Here is a 14,352-nt window from a genome sequence, read left to right on the forward strand (position 1 = left end):
GATATATTTTTATTCCTCTATCATAAAAATCATGTCCATTACCATCTTTTCATTATTACAGCCTCAGGGAAGGAAGGATAGGATGAATATTTTTTCTGAAAGGAATATACTATGATTTAGGAAAATTCTTGGCCAAATCCTGGGAAGGTAGAAAATTTGCTTCTTCCAACCTCAGCTGAAAGTTAGAAGGAGAAGAGATCCTGAAGCAGAGGAATTAGGCAATAGATTATGTATGTCCTGATCTTTCATATCCAGCCTAAAGTAGCTATTTGCTTTGTAGATGAAGTTAATTCAGTTGCAGAAAGGCTATTGCCTCACTAGTTTTAGTGAAAAGAACACCCTGCAGAATAATTCTGCACAATCAGAGGCAACCACATTAAGTCAAGCCAATAGCATTGTACATTTAGACAAAGGCTTAACCATGGTTACCCACCAAGAATGTCAACTCCGGCTTGCCCTGCTGTTTAGTAGGTGTCCCTGTGTTCCCAAGTGCCCTTCAAGGGGCACACAAAGCAGCTGGTTAGTGAGCTTACCATACAAGTTGCTGTGAGAGGGGAAAGTAACCCTACAGCTGCAGATTAGAGTTCAGTTAGGGTACATCCAGACCTCAAGTGCCAGGGAGAACTAAGATGAGGCTGAGTTAACAGGGAGGAAAAGAGGACCTGGCCAAGCTCAGAAAAAAACCTAAGCTCACCAGCTGCCAGCTTGGGCACTAAATGTCAGCTACAAGTGTAATGACCAAGTGGACAAGGGAATAATCAGTAGAGTCCAAAACAGACACCCTGTGGATATAAAGCTCCCTTTCTACCATGTGTAGCTTCACAAGAACACAGTAATCTCCCCTAGAAATCCAAATACCATTTTGGGGAAGAGCAGGGGGAAGTTACAGAAACTAATTTAAACTGAAAACTATTATAACTAGGTTTTTATTAATTTTAAAGTTTTTTTTAATATAAAAAGCAACTTTCCAACTACCCTAGTGAGGATGAGTGAGAAGAAATAAATTTGAAAGTATAAAAACGTTACACATTTTACATTTTCATTGATTGTACTGTCAGTAAATTTTAGAAAGCATCAATAAATTCTCAGAAATAAATATGACAGAACTCTCTTTCTTTCTTTTTTTTTCTTTTTTAATGCCCATTAGCATGCAGTCAAAGAGATGCTCTGAAAAGCATATTTGGTTATTTTCTGCCCCACAACTTTGTTTTCATGATAATGTATTCACAGTTTCTGAATTACTCAGGTTTCTCTAGAGAAACAAAACAAATAGGATATACACGTCTCTCTCTCTCTCTCTCTCTCTCTCTCTCTCTCTCTCTCCATACACACACACACAAGTGTACTTCAAAAAGTTCATGGAAAGATTTGTATATTGGTATTATCTTTCAATTCTATTCTTCCACACACTTTTTGAAGTTCCCTCGTGTGTGTGTGTGTGTGTGTGTGTGTGTGTGTGTGCGCGCGCGCGCGCGCACGCGCACGCGCGCTCTACCCCTTCCTTCTGCTTCTCTATCAGTAGAGCACCTACAACACTGTGAGGCAGTCATCTGCTCAAAATTCTACTTCTGGGCCTAGAATGATTCTAGAATGTTCCTGCTTTTTGAGAGCAAGAATATTATTACAGTTTTTAGTCTTAGCATCTATCACAATGCCAAGAAGAGAATGAGGTTACAAATTTTTTTTAAAGCTACACTGAATGTGCAAGTTGAACTGGCTGACTTTATAAAGTTTCAATAGAGCAGCAGTTCTCAGATTGTGGTCTGTGGACCCCTGCATGTCTACAGGAATCAACAAGGCCAGAACTATTTTCATAATAATACCAAGACATTATATGCTTTATTCTTTATTTTGTAATTTCTACTGGTGGTGCAAAAGCAATGGTGGGTAAAATTGCTGGCTTTTTAGCAAGAATCAAGGCAGTGGCACCAAACTGTACTGTCAGACATTGTATTTCACTACACACTCTCATTTTAAAAAATAAAATAAAATGATAATAATGGAATGTCAATTTTACTTAAGAGTGTCCTTGACGAAAAAATAAAAATTATGAATTTTATTAAATATCAACCTTTGAATACACTCCTTTTTAATATATCCTGTGTGACAAAAATGGGAAGTATGCCAAAACATTTCTACTGCATAACAAAAAGTATTTGAATCAAAAAAATAACTTGTGTTATTGTTTAACTTGCAAGCTGAAATAACCACTTTTTTTCACAGAATACCATTTTAATTTGAAAGAATAATAGATATGTAAACTGTATTTATTCATACTTGAAAATTTGGCATACAGTTTCTCAAAAATGAATAAAGTAAGACTGACATCTCAAGGACAATAACTGACAGTATTGTTGCCTGTGATAAAAATTAAGCTTTCAAGTAAAAATTAGAATTTTGGAAAACTTACGTTGGCCTTCATGAGCTTGACAGCTTCCCAATACTTAAAGACTTTTTTGATAAGATCAGTGGCAATATTAATAAATATTTCATAATGAAATATGCCAACATTTGGAAGGTCAGAATAAGTTAGTGAGCCAATATTTTCAAATGAACATGCATGATGGGACAGAGTCATGCCTGGGTAGAAGATCCATTCAAAATTCAAGAGAGACCAATGGATTTTGTCATAACAGAACACATTGACATGGTTCAATTCTGTATTGCAACTACTTTTTATAAAACTACCACTTCTCAAATTTTAGTGTAGTATCAAGGAAGACTATGCAAAGTTAACTTAAAATACTCCTCCTTTTTCTGCTACGTATGTATGTAAGAATTTTATGTTTATATACTTCAATCAAATAACATTTAATACAGATATAGCAAATATAATAACCTAGCTGTCTTCTATTAAATCAGATTAAAGAGATTTACAATAAGGTAAAACAATGACTCTTCTTACTGAATATTTTAATTTGAAATATATAATTATTTCTAATAAAAATATGCTATTTATGTTAACATGCAATGGACTTATCTGCATGATTTGAATAATTAATAATTTTTTTAGTTGTAATTTCTAATATGATAAATATGGATAAGTGTAACCTACATTATAAGGGCTCCTTATGGTTCTCAACAATTTTTTTAAAGTGTTAAGGGTCCCTGAGACCAAAATGCTTGCAAACCACTGCTATAGTGGTTGCAAACAACTGACATAGAATTATTTTTAAGATTTTTAAGTTGATAAAATAATTTAATTATTCATTTAAAACTATATTTAAGGTAATTGATCCTGTATCCCTTCATAGTCAATTAGGCCACTGATTAGAGAGGGGCATGTAGTTATTTAGACCAGTGGTCAAATCCTGGCTCTATCATGGAGATACAGTAGGAGCAAGAAAGAAGGGAGGATATAGATGTCTGTTAAGGATGATAGAGTGCATTATTATTCCCAATTATTAGTTGCCTGTGAGAGGATTTGACTTCCCTGCCTCATTGACATCCGGATTGATCATGAAATCTGCTTTACCCAATGAAACGTGAGTAGAAGTGATATGTGCCAATTCTGACCAAAAGTTTTAACTGACATCATGAAGTTCTGACATCTCCTTTATTCCTTTTCCACAAAGAACCACAGGTCTCATACAGTGCTACTCCTTCAACTTGGGTCCTAGAATGAGGAGGAGATAAAACAAAGCTATATGAGCAATGTAACATAAGCAAGAAACAAAGCATTGTTCTTATGACAGAACAACCTAGCAAAAGCTGATCGATACACCAGGTCACTAATAGTGCTCACCACAATATTCACTGTTGATATAGGCAATTTGATAATTAAATATTCTAATGAATAAGAAAAATCATACTATCATATTTTAATGTAGTAGGCTCTTGGTGAATAAGAGATGCAATTGACTTTCTTACTCATCCTTGCCTATCCACTTCTTCCTTCTTTTTATTGGAACCTCATTTTTATTTAGGTGTAATAATCCTTACCATGCAGCTCAAACAGTTCAGGAAAAATATTCTTATTTCTTTGCTCTGGGATAGCCCTCATTGCTCTAAGAGTCTCATTCCTCCTTGTCTGGAATTGGTCAAAGAATGGGCAAGTGTCAGTCAGTTCGGATTGCTGTAACAACGTGTGATAGACTGGGTGGCTTATAAACAACAGAAATTTATTTCTCACTGTTCAGGAGACTGCAAGTCCAAGATCAAGGTGCTAGTATGGTCGGGTTCTGGTGAGAGCCCTTTTCCAGGTTGCAGATTGCAATCTTCTCGTTGTCTCCTCGCATGGTGGAAAGAGGGTGAGATGGCTCTCTGTTTCCTTTTATAAGAGCATTAATTCCATTCAGGAGGGCTCCTGCCTCATAACTTAATTATCACCCAATAGCCCCACCTCCTAATACTGTAACATTGAGGATTAGAGTTTCAACATGAGAATTTGGGGGGAACACAAACATTCAAACATTTAGTCCATTGGATCCAATTTCATCCAATAAGAACCATAAAAATGTTTGGTAAAAGCTTCTAGAAAATTGCTCATAACATTTAAAAGAGAGTTATAAAAAGTATTTCTTCCTCTCATACCACATGCCTATATATGAATAAGAGAGACTATGGTTTTAATTGCTACTAGCAACCTCCCAATAATCTCGGTGCCTGTGAGTATGGATATAGGAAGAACCTGTGTCTTTGATGACATTGTCATATTTTTGATCTCTGAAGCCAAAAGCATCCTAAGTGCCATAAGAAAGGGATAATGCCTGTATATAGACAATCAACAATATCTGCCCCTTACCATCTCCTATATGAGATGTAATCTAACCCTGTTTCTCCTAAACATCTCCAATAATGGAATTCTAGTAAGCAGAATCTACACTCACCACTTCGGTTAATAAGAATTGCTTCCACCTACTTCAGAAGACAAGCAGGTCATTAGTGCCAACTAAGGGGAACAGGAAAACTAGTATAAAAATTGGTGTCTCTACAAATCTGTCACCTGGGCATAATATAAAAGGTGACCTAACTCAGTGATTTGACACTTGGTTACTTAACAAATAGTGCACATTTTTTAAAAATGACATTTTAGCATAAAGAATTAGAAATGACACACTACCAAAATGAAAGGTAGTTCTAATGAAGAGTAGTGCAGTTGTAAACCTACATTGGTAATGGATATATAGATAAATAGATAGACTTTTTAAATGTTTTAATTTCCCTCTGGACTAGCACTGGTCTTCATTCCAAGAGTTTAAGAAGTAATATATGAACAAACTGAGGCACTGGAGAGCAAGATTTAAAAGAAATACAAATCTCTTTGTACAAGTTATTGAATCATTTCTCTCTCAATTTCACTCCTGGTCCCCAATTAAAATAATCCAACTTCAGTGGTCTCATCTTCTAAGTATCTTTTAATCTGTTATGTTGTCTTGCTCTCAAAACTTATTTATTTAGTCTATTAGCATTTATTGAGAATGTATTGCATGTAAAGCACAGTGAGAGATGTTTTAGGAACAAAACAATGTGTAGAACCAGGTCTGTTCTGTCAATTACTCTCCTCATTTTCCAATTCTGTTCCTCAGGTTTTCAAGGTATTAAAACATCTTGTTTAAAACTTATCAGAGAAAAGGAGAAATTTTCATCTTAATTTTCTTGTTTGTGTTCTCTGTGAATTTCTCTTTGTTCTAACAGTGGGCATCTTCTTTGCCACATTTTAATTTTTTTAACTTATAATGGTGGCTTTACAATTCCTTCTGTTATTTGTTTTCATAGCGTTTCCTCCTTCATAGCACTGATGATAAGAATAGGTAAATTATGGCTTGGTGTCTGTCTTTCCCATTAGCCTAAAATCTGCATCAGGACACAGTCAGGTACCTGCTAGTTCATCATTGTATTCCCAGTACCAGGAACAGTTTCTCAAACATTATTAGACCTTGGCCTTTTGTTGAAGGAATAAGTGAATGAATTCATAATGCTATTCCATTTTTAACTTAATTCTCCACTCATCAGTGGTTGATCAATATTAATGCAACAAATGTCTATTAAGCAAAGATAAAATGAGCACATACTACATGCCAGGCAATGGAGAGAAAAAGGCTGTGATCTCAAGAAGTTTGCAGTAAAGTGAACCCTATTTAATCACATTTGAAAACTTGATTCTGATATTTAAAACTAGCAATAAGGGTGCCTAATGTTGTTAACCACTCATTCATACTACTCCCCAGACATTATTTTTCTGTCAGTATTTGAACAGAATGAAATTGCTTTATGTCAAAGTTATATAACACTTTCCTGTTAAAACGTCAGGCAGGGAATTGAGAAGCTGGAGGGAAAAGTTTGAAAGAGGAAAGAGTCATGCAAATGGTGTTCAGGGCCATTTATGATGTCAGGTGCTCATGGAGTGGAAGTTGGGGAATTGAAAGCAAACATACATGAAAAACACACCTGAACTATCAAAATAATCACAGTTACATAGATAATATTTCTTTCTACTCAAATATTAAGATTGATGAGAATTTTTAACTAATGTTTTACATTTGGAAATGTATTTTTGATATTCTTCTATTATCCTACCTATGCTTTAAGCACCATCTCTCCTAAGAAGTCTTCAGAAATTCCTATAGCTAAAAGTAATCTTACCTACTTTACAGAATTGTTAGGAAGAGCAAAGGAAAAACATATGCCAATGTACTTTCTGAAATGTAAAGATTTAAACAACCATTAGTTCTTTCATTCCTCAATTCAACAAGTATTTATGGATCACATACCATGTGTCAATATTCTTCCAGGCAGTAGTTAAGTAAAAGACAAAAATCTCTCATGAGGTTTAATTTACAATGGAATAAACCAACAATAAACAAGACAAGTAAAATATATTTAGAGTTAAGTTTTTAAGAGAATTTAAGCAGAAGAGGGTGATATGAAGTTGTTCATGTGGTTAAAATTTACATAGGATGACTATGAAAGGTTAAATTAAGAATGTGATCTTTGATTAACAACCAGTTAATAAGAAGAAGAGCATTATGGAAATTTAGCAAAGAAGCAATCCAGGCAGAGGGAAGAGAAAATACAAAATTCCCTGAAAAGGAATTGTGTTTGGAATGTTGGAGGAATGGTGAGGAGACCAGTGTGTCTATAGCAAGTGAGTGAGAAAAGATACGTGGATCATATAAGCAATTAGTTACCAAATATAACAATCTATATTAGTATTTAATTTTATAGTTAATAAATACATATTTTCTTCTTGAGCCCTCACAGTGCACTTTAAGGGTACTTCCTTAATGATCCTTATCATTCTTTCCTTTGTAATGATGGCTTTTCTTCTTTATTAGGTCATAGTCATCATTTTGTACCTTATAACACTGTATTAAACAAATTGCTGTGCATGAAAATATGAGAATAAAATCAAAATCACTGAATTGACTTTTATTGCTGTTTTCATCACAGACAAATGGCACAAACTTGGCTCCACCTCATGTCAGCCACAGCAGGATTCAGTGAAATTTTACAGGTTTTCTTTAGTTGGAGTCCAAATACCTGATGAGTGACCGTGTGTGGATATGTACTTTTCCAAATTTTGTTTGGGACAATTAATGTTCTGTATAAGTTCCTCAGAGGGTACTTATTCATCGAATAAGTCAACAAATGCAACTCAATGACTATACGTGCCAAGCATTGTGGGGATGCAGAGGTGAACATGATAGCCATTATCTCCGCCCACATAAAGCTTATACTCTAGTGGTATAAACAGTTGTTATCTGTAGTTGTGGTGCTTCTGATATGAACATGATTGTTTGTGCTTCTAGATTAAATTAACATTTAAATATGAAGTATAAATAAATATGAAGTATATAAATAACATATAGATAACTATCATTTACAGAGCCCTTATGATGTGCCAAACATATGTGAAGCACTTTATGGGTATTATTTTATTTAATATTTATATAATCTAGAGAAGTAGGTATCATTTCTATTTTATAGATGAAGACATTAAGGCACGGCCAGTTTTAAAAAAATGCTAAAATTCACAGTGTTTAGCAGAACCAGGATTTGAACTTAGATCTGCCTGACTTCAATGCCTTATTCTTAACCTCATAGACAGTGTGTTCCCAGCTGGTTACCTCTTTAGTGTGTCATCTGAAGTTTTGCATTTATTAATTAATTTTGTATAGCAAAATATGGCAGGGAGAAGTATGAGTTAATTTCGGACTTGTCATATGAGTTTCCCAACAATATCTAAGGACTATAAATGTCTTACAACATCCACATTACCAGGTATATTGAAATAAGCTGTGATATTGAAAATGCGTATGTGAGTAACCATAGTTAAAGAGGGCAATGAAGATTGTAAGTAGGACCTAGGGATCTGCAAAGAAACCCCAAGGATATTAAATTTTAGTGAGGGTAATACCTAATTATTCCAATTAGCTGTTCTTTCAAGGCTCTTTATACATTCCTTCATAAATACTTTTTAGTTGATTGGATTAATTTTCAGACTGTAGTTTAAAGCAATGTGTTATAAATTGACAACATATCTTTTTTAGAACTACAAAAAACTCAATGTGCTCTTCTGTCTCATGAAGCAGACGAGAACTGCCAAAAAATGTTAAAGGAAATGTTTATGTCAAAGTCTTATGAGAAGGTTAATAATTCAGTTTCTCAGATATGCACTTTGTCCCATGTACAACAAACATAATCTAGTCTCCATTCCCAGGCGGAGGACAAGGATGGAGCATATTCTCATAGTCTCTAGAACACAGAGTCACATTCTGATATGAGTATTCTCCACAGGTGCACATGCACATAGGAGCTTTGAGATTTCCTGAGCTTTGTGAGATATATAGAAAACTGCTGCTTGGATTACTAGACAGTGGGTAACTTTCAACATAAATTGGCAAAGACTTAGATATGTCGCCTCCTTTATTAAAATTTCCTTACTACCCACTTTTGAACTTATAAAATACTTCCTGTTAATGTATTCATATAGAACTGGTCATGTTCTGCCATAAATTATTACTATTTTTTCATATGTACAACCCACGTGTAAGTTGATCATAGTCACAGGCTGATTTTTCTCAGCCATCCAAAAGCTAGTATATAGTCTGTTCAGCCTTCATTGCTCACAATAAGAAGTCTAAACACAATCAACATTTCCTCAATTTATTCCCTTTTGCAAAGATTTGATGAAATCATGGGGCAGAATCACATTTTGGTATTTAACTCCCACAGTCTTAACTATGTGATTTTCTTCCATAAACTGACTCATTCCCTGAGATCTCTTCTATAATTCTGTACCAAATAGTATCCAGAATCCTAGGTCTCTACTTTTTTGATTTTGTTTTCATGTCTATTGTCAGCAATTACCACTGCCCACTTTATTTTGCAAAATAGTGTACCCAGTGTCACCTTCTAACCTCAATTCTGATATCCATGCCCATTCCAGTCCTCAGGAAAAAAGTAATAATAATAAGCAATTCCAGTTGCTATAAACAATCACATCCTAGAAAACAGTGATAGTTACAAATAATTTTCAGAGATTTGTATATATTTTACTCCCCTTACCGGTGTGAACATACTTCAAGGGTTTGCACTATACTTCATGTCATCCATAGTTTTTTTTACTAGGTAAACACACTAATAAATGTTGTTTGGCTTATTTTGCTACCGTAGATCATCTATGAAAATAAATTAGTAAAAGGAAGATTTCCTTATCTCCAAAACTTCTAGAAATAGGTATATCATTGGGTTTTTATATTACTGAATAAATAGAACCCAGTCCCCATTTTTGTCAGGAGTTTCTCAAAAACATCTCTGTGAAATCACTGGACTTCATCTATGTGAAGCTCCTGGAGGTGAGTGACTTGGTCTATTTCATCTTCATTGTGAAAGGTCATGGAATTGAGAAGTATGAATCAATAGACAGTAATGGATGAGTTTTATGAAATATATGATAAAGATAAGCAAACATGCACAAGTGCTCTGCTATGTTGTGAGGAAAGTAGGATGGGGGGGGGAAACAGGAAACAGGAGTAGTAAGGGGACCTGCACATGTTCTGCCCATGTTTATGAGCTTGTCCATGTTGCACTTTGATTTCTCTTGCCTGAGAGATAAGTTATGCAAGTTTGAGGCATAAAACCTTTGGCTCTTATGATAATATCTTCAGAAAACAGCTGTACTGGAAACAGTACATCAGAGAGCAGCTGACTGGAGGTAGAAATAATGGACTCCTTTTTGGAAAAAAAAAAAAATTTAAATGGAGTCTACCTTCTGAATGCAAAGAAATCTCAGCATCACTGGGGCAACATACCAGATATTTGCATCAACTGTATAGATTGCTGAATAAATCTCACCATGTGGCTGGAGGTTTTTATCTTCCTTCTATCCTTTTTTTTTTTTTTTTTTTGTCTTTTTGTGACCGGCCGCACTGCGCTCAGCCAGTGAGCGCACCGGCCATCCGGCCATCCTTATACCCGCGGCGGGAGCGCTATTGCGCTCCCAGCGCCGCACTCTCCAGAGTGCGCCACTGGGTGGGCCCCCTTCTATCCTTTAGAAGACTCAAATGACCAAGCCAGTCACTAGATAGTCAGGTAGTCTTAATATTATAATTTATATTCTCTATCACACTTAAGATGTTTTGCACTTAATGAATCAAACATCATTTTATACAATTAACCATACACTCAGTAGAAGTAGAGTTTGAAAACAGAACTCAAAAAAGCTGAAGTTTTATAGTCAATCAAAACTTCAAGAACTATAGTTAGTTTTGTAGGAATCAGGGAATGGCCTGTAATTTCAAAGAAAAAAATTAGGCATACTAGTGAGTGAAGGAAAAAACAATGGTGAAAATATAAACAAAAAGGAATTTTTACTTAAATCATTTTTGTGTAAGTTAAAGTTACAAAGACATTTTTTTCCTTCCTGATCTACTAGTTTCTTTTATTTTTATTTTTATTTTTATTTTTTTTAAATTTTATTTTGTCGATATACAATGAGGTTGATTATTGTGGCCCCCCTTTACCGAAACTCCCCTCCTCCCTCCACCCCCTCCCACCCAACAATGTCCCCTCTGTTTGCTTGTCGTATCAACTTCAAGGACTTGTAGTTGTTATGTCTTCTCCCCCGCCCCCCCCTGGTTTTTTTGTGTGTGTGTGTGTGTGTGAATTTATTTATTTATTTTTAGCTCCCACCAATAAGTGAGAACATGTGGTATTTCTCTTTCTGTGCCTGACTTGTTTCACTTAATATAATTCTCTCAAGGTCCATCCATGTTGTTGCAAATGGAAGTATTTCATTCGTTTTTACAGCTGAGTAGTATTCCATTGTGTAGATGTACCACATTTTCCGTATCCACTCATCCGATGATGGACATTTGAATACACATTGTGGGTAATATATGCAGGCAGTTCAATTTTAAACTAAGGAGTTTTTAATGTAATAACTCTGCTACCTTTATAAAATTTTGATTTATTTTTGGAGAATTGAAATAATCTCTTTAAATTTAATGTTAGGATAAGTATGGAAATCTTAAATTAACCAGATATGTACTTTAGAGAAACAGGAATATCCCTAGACATATTTAGAGATATTCAATACCTAAAGGTTAAAAATGAATGGTAAAATCATCCTGGTCTTTTTAGATATGCTTTTAACATTATAAAGTACTATGTTAAGCTTTAGAAAATAGTGTCTGCATCCTGATCCAGTATCTATTTAGATAATAAAAGTAAAAACCACTTCCACTAGATTAATACTGTAAATAAATTGCATTCATAATTATTTTCATATTACCTATTCATTCTCAAAACTATCAGATTCTTATTATTTTAAAATACTTTTTAGTACATAAACAACTAAAGAGAAACAAATACTATTCATTTTTAATTGAAATCAAATATCAAGCTGAAAATAAAATGACTGACAGTGAACTGTATTTAATTTTCTTTTATGCAGAAGCAAACACACTAAGTAACCCAAGCTCAGAGAAACTGATCTATGTCATTTTCAAGCAATGCAACTAAGAAAATGATATTGAGTTGAAGATTATACTATGTGCACTGTCAGTGTCTGATGGGAAGAATAAGACCCTTTAGGTGTATCTCTGTAATGCCAAATTCCTATCTGAACACAAAAAACATTCTTTTAACTTAGCTGAGTGAAAGTTAGTTTATTGATGTGGTTTAAATTCTGGAGGATATCAGAGAATCTCAGATCTGTGACCTTTTATTGGGAGAAATTAGGAGAAGAAGCTAGGTGTTGGAATAGTGGGAATATGTAAATGAATAGGGGAAATTTAACATATTTTCTTTTTACTACTAAAGTCTCATGGGCCTTTACTAAAAACTGATTTTCTATATGGAAGATTTTGATATTTATATTGATACCTTATTTCGTGTTATTTTTTGCCACAGGTAGAAAATATGAGGAAACAACAAAATCTTGTCCATTTATAGATAATAAGGCAAATCCTCTGCATTTCAAACTTTCATTATGTTGACATAGAGATTAAATAAATGAAATGTGTTTGTTTATTAGATTGGAAAAATTTAAATGATGATCGTTACCCTGAATCCACAGTCACATGAAAACAGGAATTCTGATACACAATTGGTGAGGACATAAATTGGTGTAACACATTGGGAAGGGAAGGTACCACCCATCACATTTTTAAAAATGTATAGTTTTTATAATGTCAATAATATTTCTAAAAATATATGCAATAAAAGTCTTACATAAGAATGCAAAGACATGCAAGCATATGCAAGGATATTCACTGCAAAACTGTTGCAATGGTGAAAAATTTAGAATGCACCCAATGGCCATTAATAAGAAAGAGTTTACATAAATTATGGTATCTCCATGTAATGGAGTTCTCTGAAGTCTATAAAAAGAATGGGATATCACTGCATTAGTACATTTTTCCCTCAGTATCTATAAGTGATTAATTCCAGAACCCTCTTTGGATACCAAAATCCACATAAGCTCAAGTCAGTGATATAAAATGATCTAGTATTTGCATATAACCTATGCATATCCCCACCTTGTAAATTATAAATCATCTTGAGATTACTTGTAATTCCTAATACAATGTAAATGCTATGTAAACAGTTGTTACGCTGTATTGCTTAGGAATAATGACAAGAGAAAAGTCTGCAGATATTTAGTACAGATGTAACAATCTTTTTTTTAAAAAATATTTTTGATCCATGTTTTGCTGAATCCATGGACACAGAACCTATGGATATGGAGGGCCAACTGTACTAAAATAGAAGGATATTTCACAATCCTTTGTTTAGCAAAAAGTAAATTATAAGGTAGCATATATAGCAAGAATACATTTCTGGGGGCTAAAATTCATAGTATAGCTCTATGTTACTATATACTGAGAAAAATTCAGAAAACACCACCACATTAATAACCATGCTTACTTCAAGGAAAGGAATTTCAAGGAAGAATACTTTCATATTTTACCTTATAAAGTTTCTGCATTGCTTGATATTTTAACAATAAACATATATTACTTCTGTGTTCAGAAAAAAATGAAAATATAAAAAATGTTCCACAAAGAAACAATTAGGTAATTTTCAATATTTTCTTTAACAATGCCATATTGCTATTCTTTTTTATCCATAATTTTCTAGCTTATTGAATTCTCTTTCATGTCTTTACCAAAGAGTCCCAAAAGAGCTAAATTTGCTTAGTTTTCTACCTTGCAGATTTCAGATTTAAACTCTTAATTGTCATATGAATGTTCAGAACACCTTTTATGATTCAAGATGTTTATGCATACTGCTATCTGGAGAGAAGATTTTAATTAAATAATAATCATTAGTGCCATCCATTAGTGTACCCTATAATAAAAAATAACACATTTTGTGTTCATCATCTAACTGATGGAGATAACTGATATTTGAAAGAGATTTTTGCTTATGATGACCCTGAAAATATATTAAGGGCACAAAAACCCCCCCAAATATGATTTTGTTGTTGTTGTTTCACTTAGAAGCTATCAGTCAGTAAAGTTACCATTATGTCCTTTGTTACAACATCATGATGACAGGGCTTTTTCCACTGCCACCTCTTATAATAGCATGCTCTACAGAAAGGAAATATACAAAATGCTACTTAACCTAACTTCAACATTTTGACACCAAAAAAATTACCTCAAAAATTATAATGTAAATGGATAAAATAATCTACTTTAAAAGTGTGGAAAGCTAAATATCATGAAAATACCTCTAGGATAAAACATATAGAAATACGGGATGAAGTAACAAACTTACATTTTTTTAGTTTTATGGGCAATAAACTTCCAAAAAAAGAAGAGGAATCCTTTGAGGTCACCAGTTAAGAGAAAACAGGAAACCACAATAGCAAGAAGGATTAAATATGCAACTCCCCTAAAG

Source organism: Cynocephalus volans, chromosome 8 (assembly GCF_027409185.1).
Source record: "Cynocephalus volans isolate mCynVol1 chromosome 8, mCynVol1.pri, whole genome shotgun sequence".
In the NCBI taxonomy this organism is placed as follows: domain Eukaryota; kingdom Metazoa; phylum Chordata; class Mammalia; order Dermoptera; family Cynocephalidae; genus Cynocephalus; species Cynocephalus volans.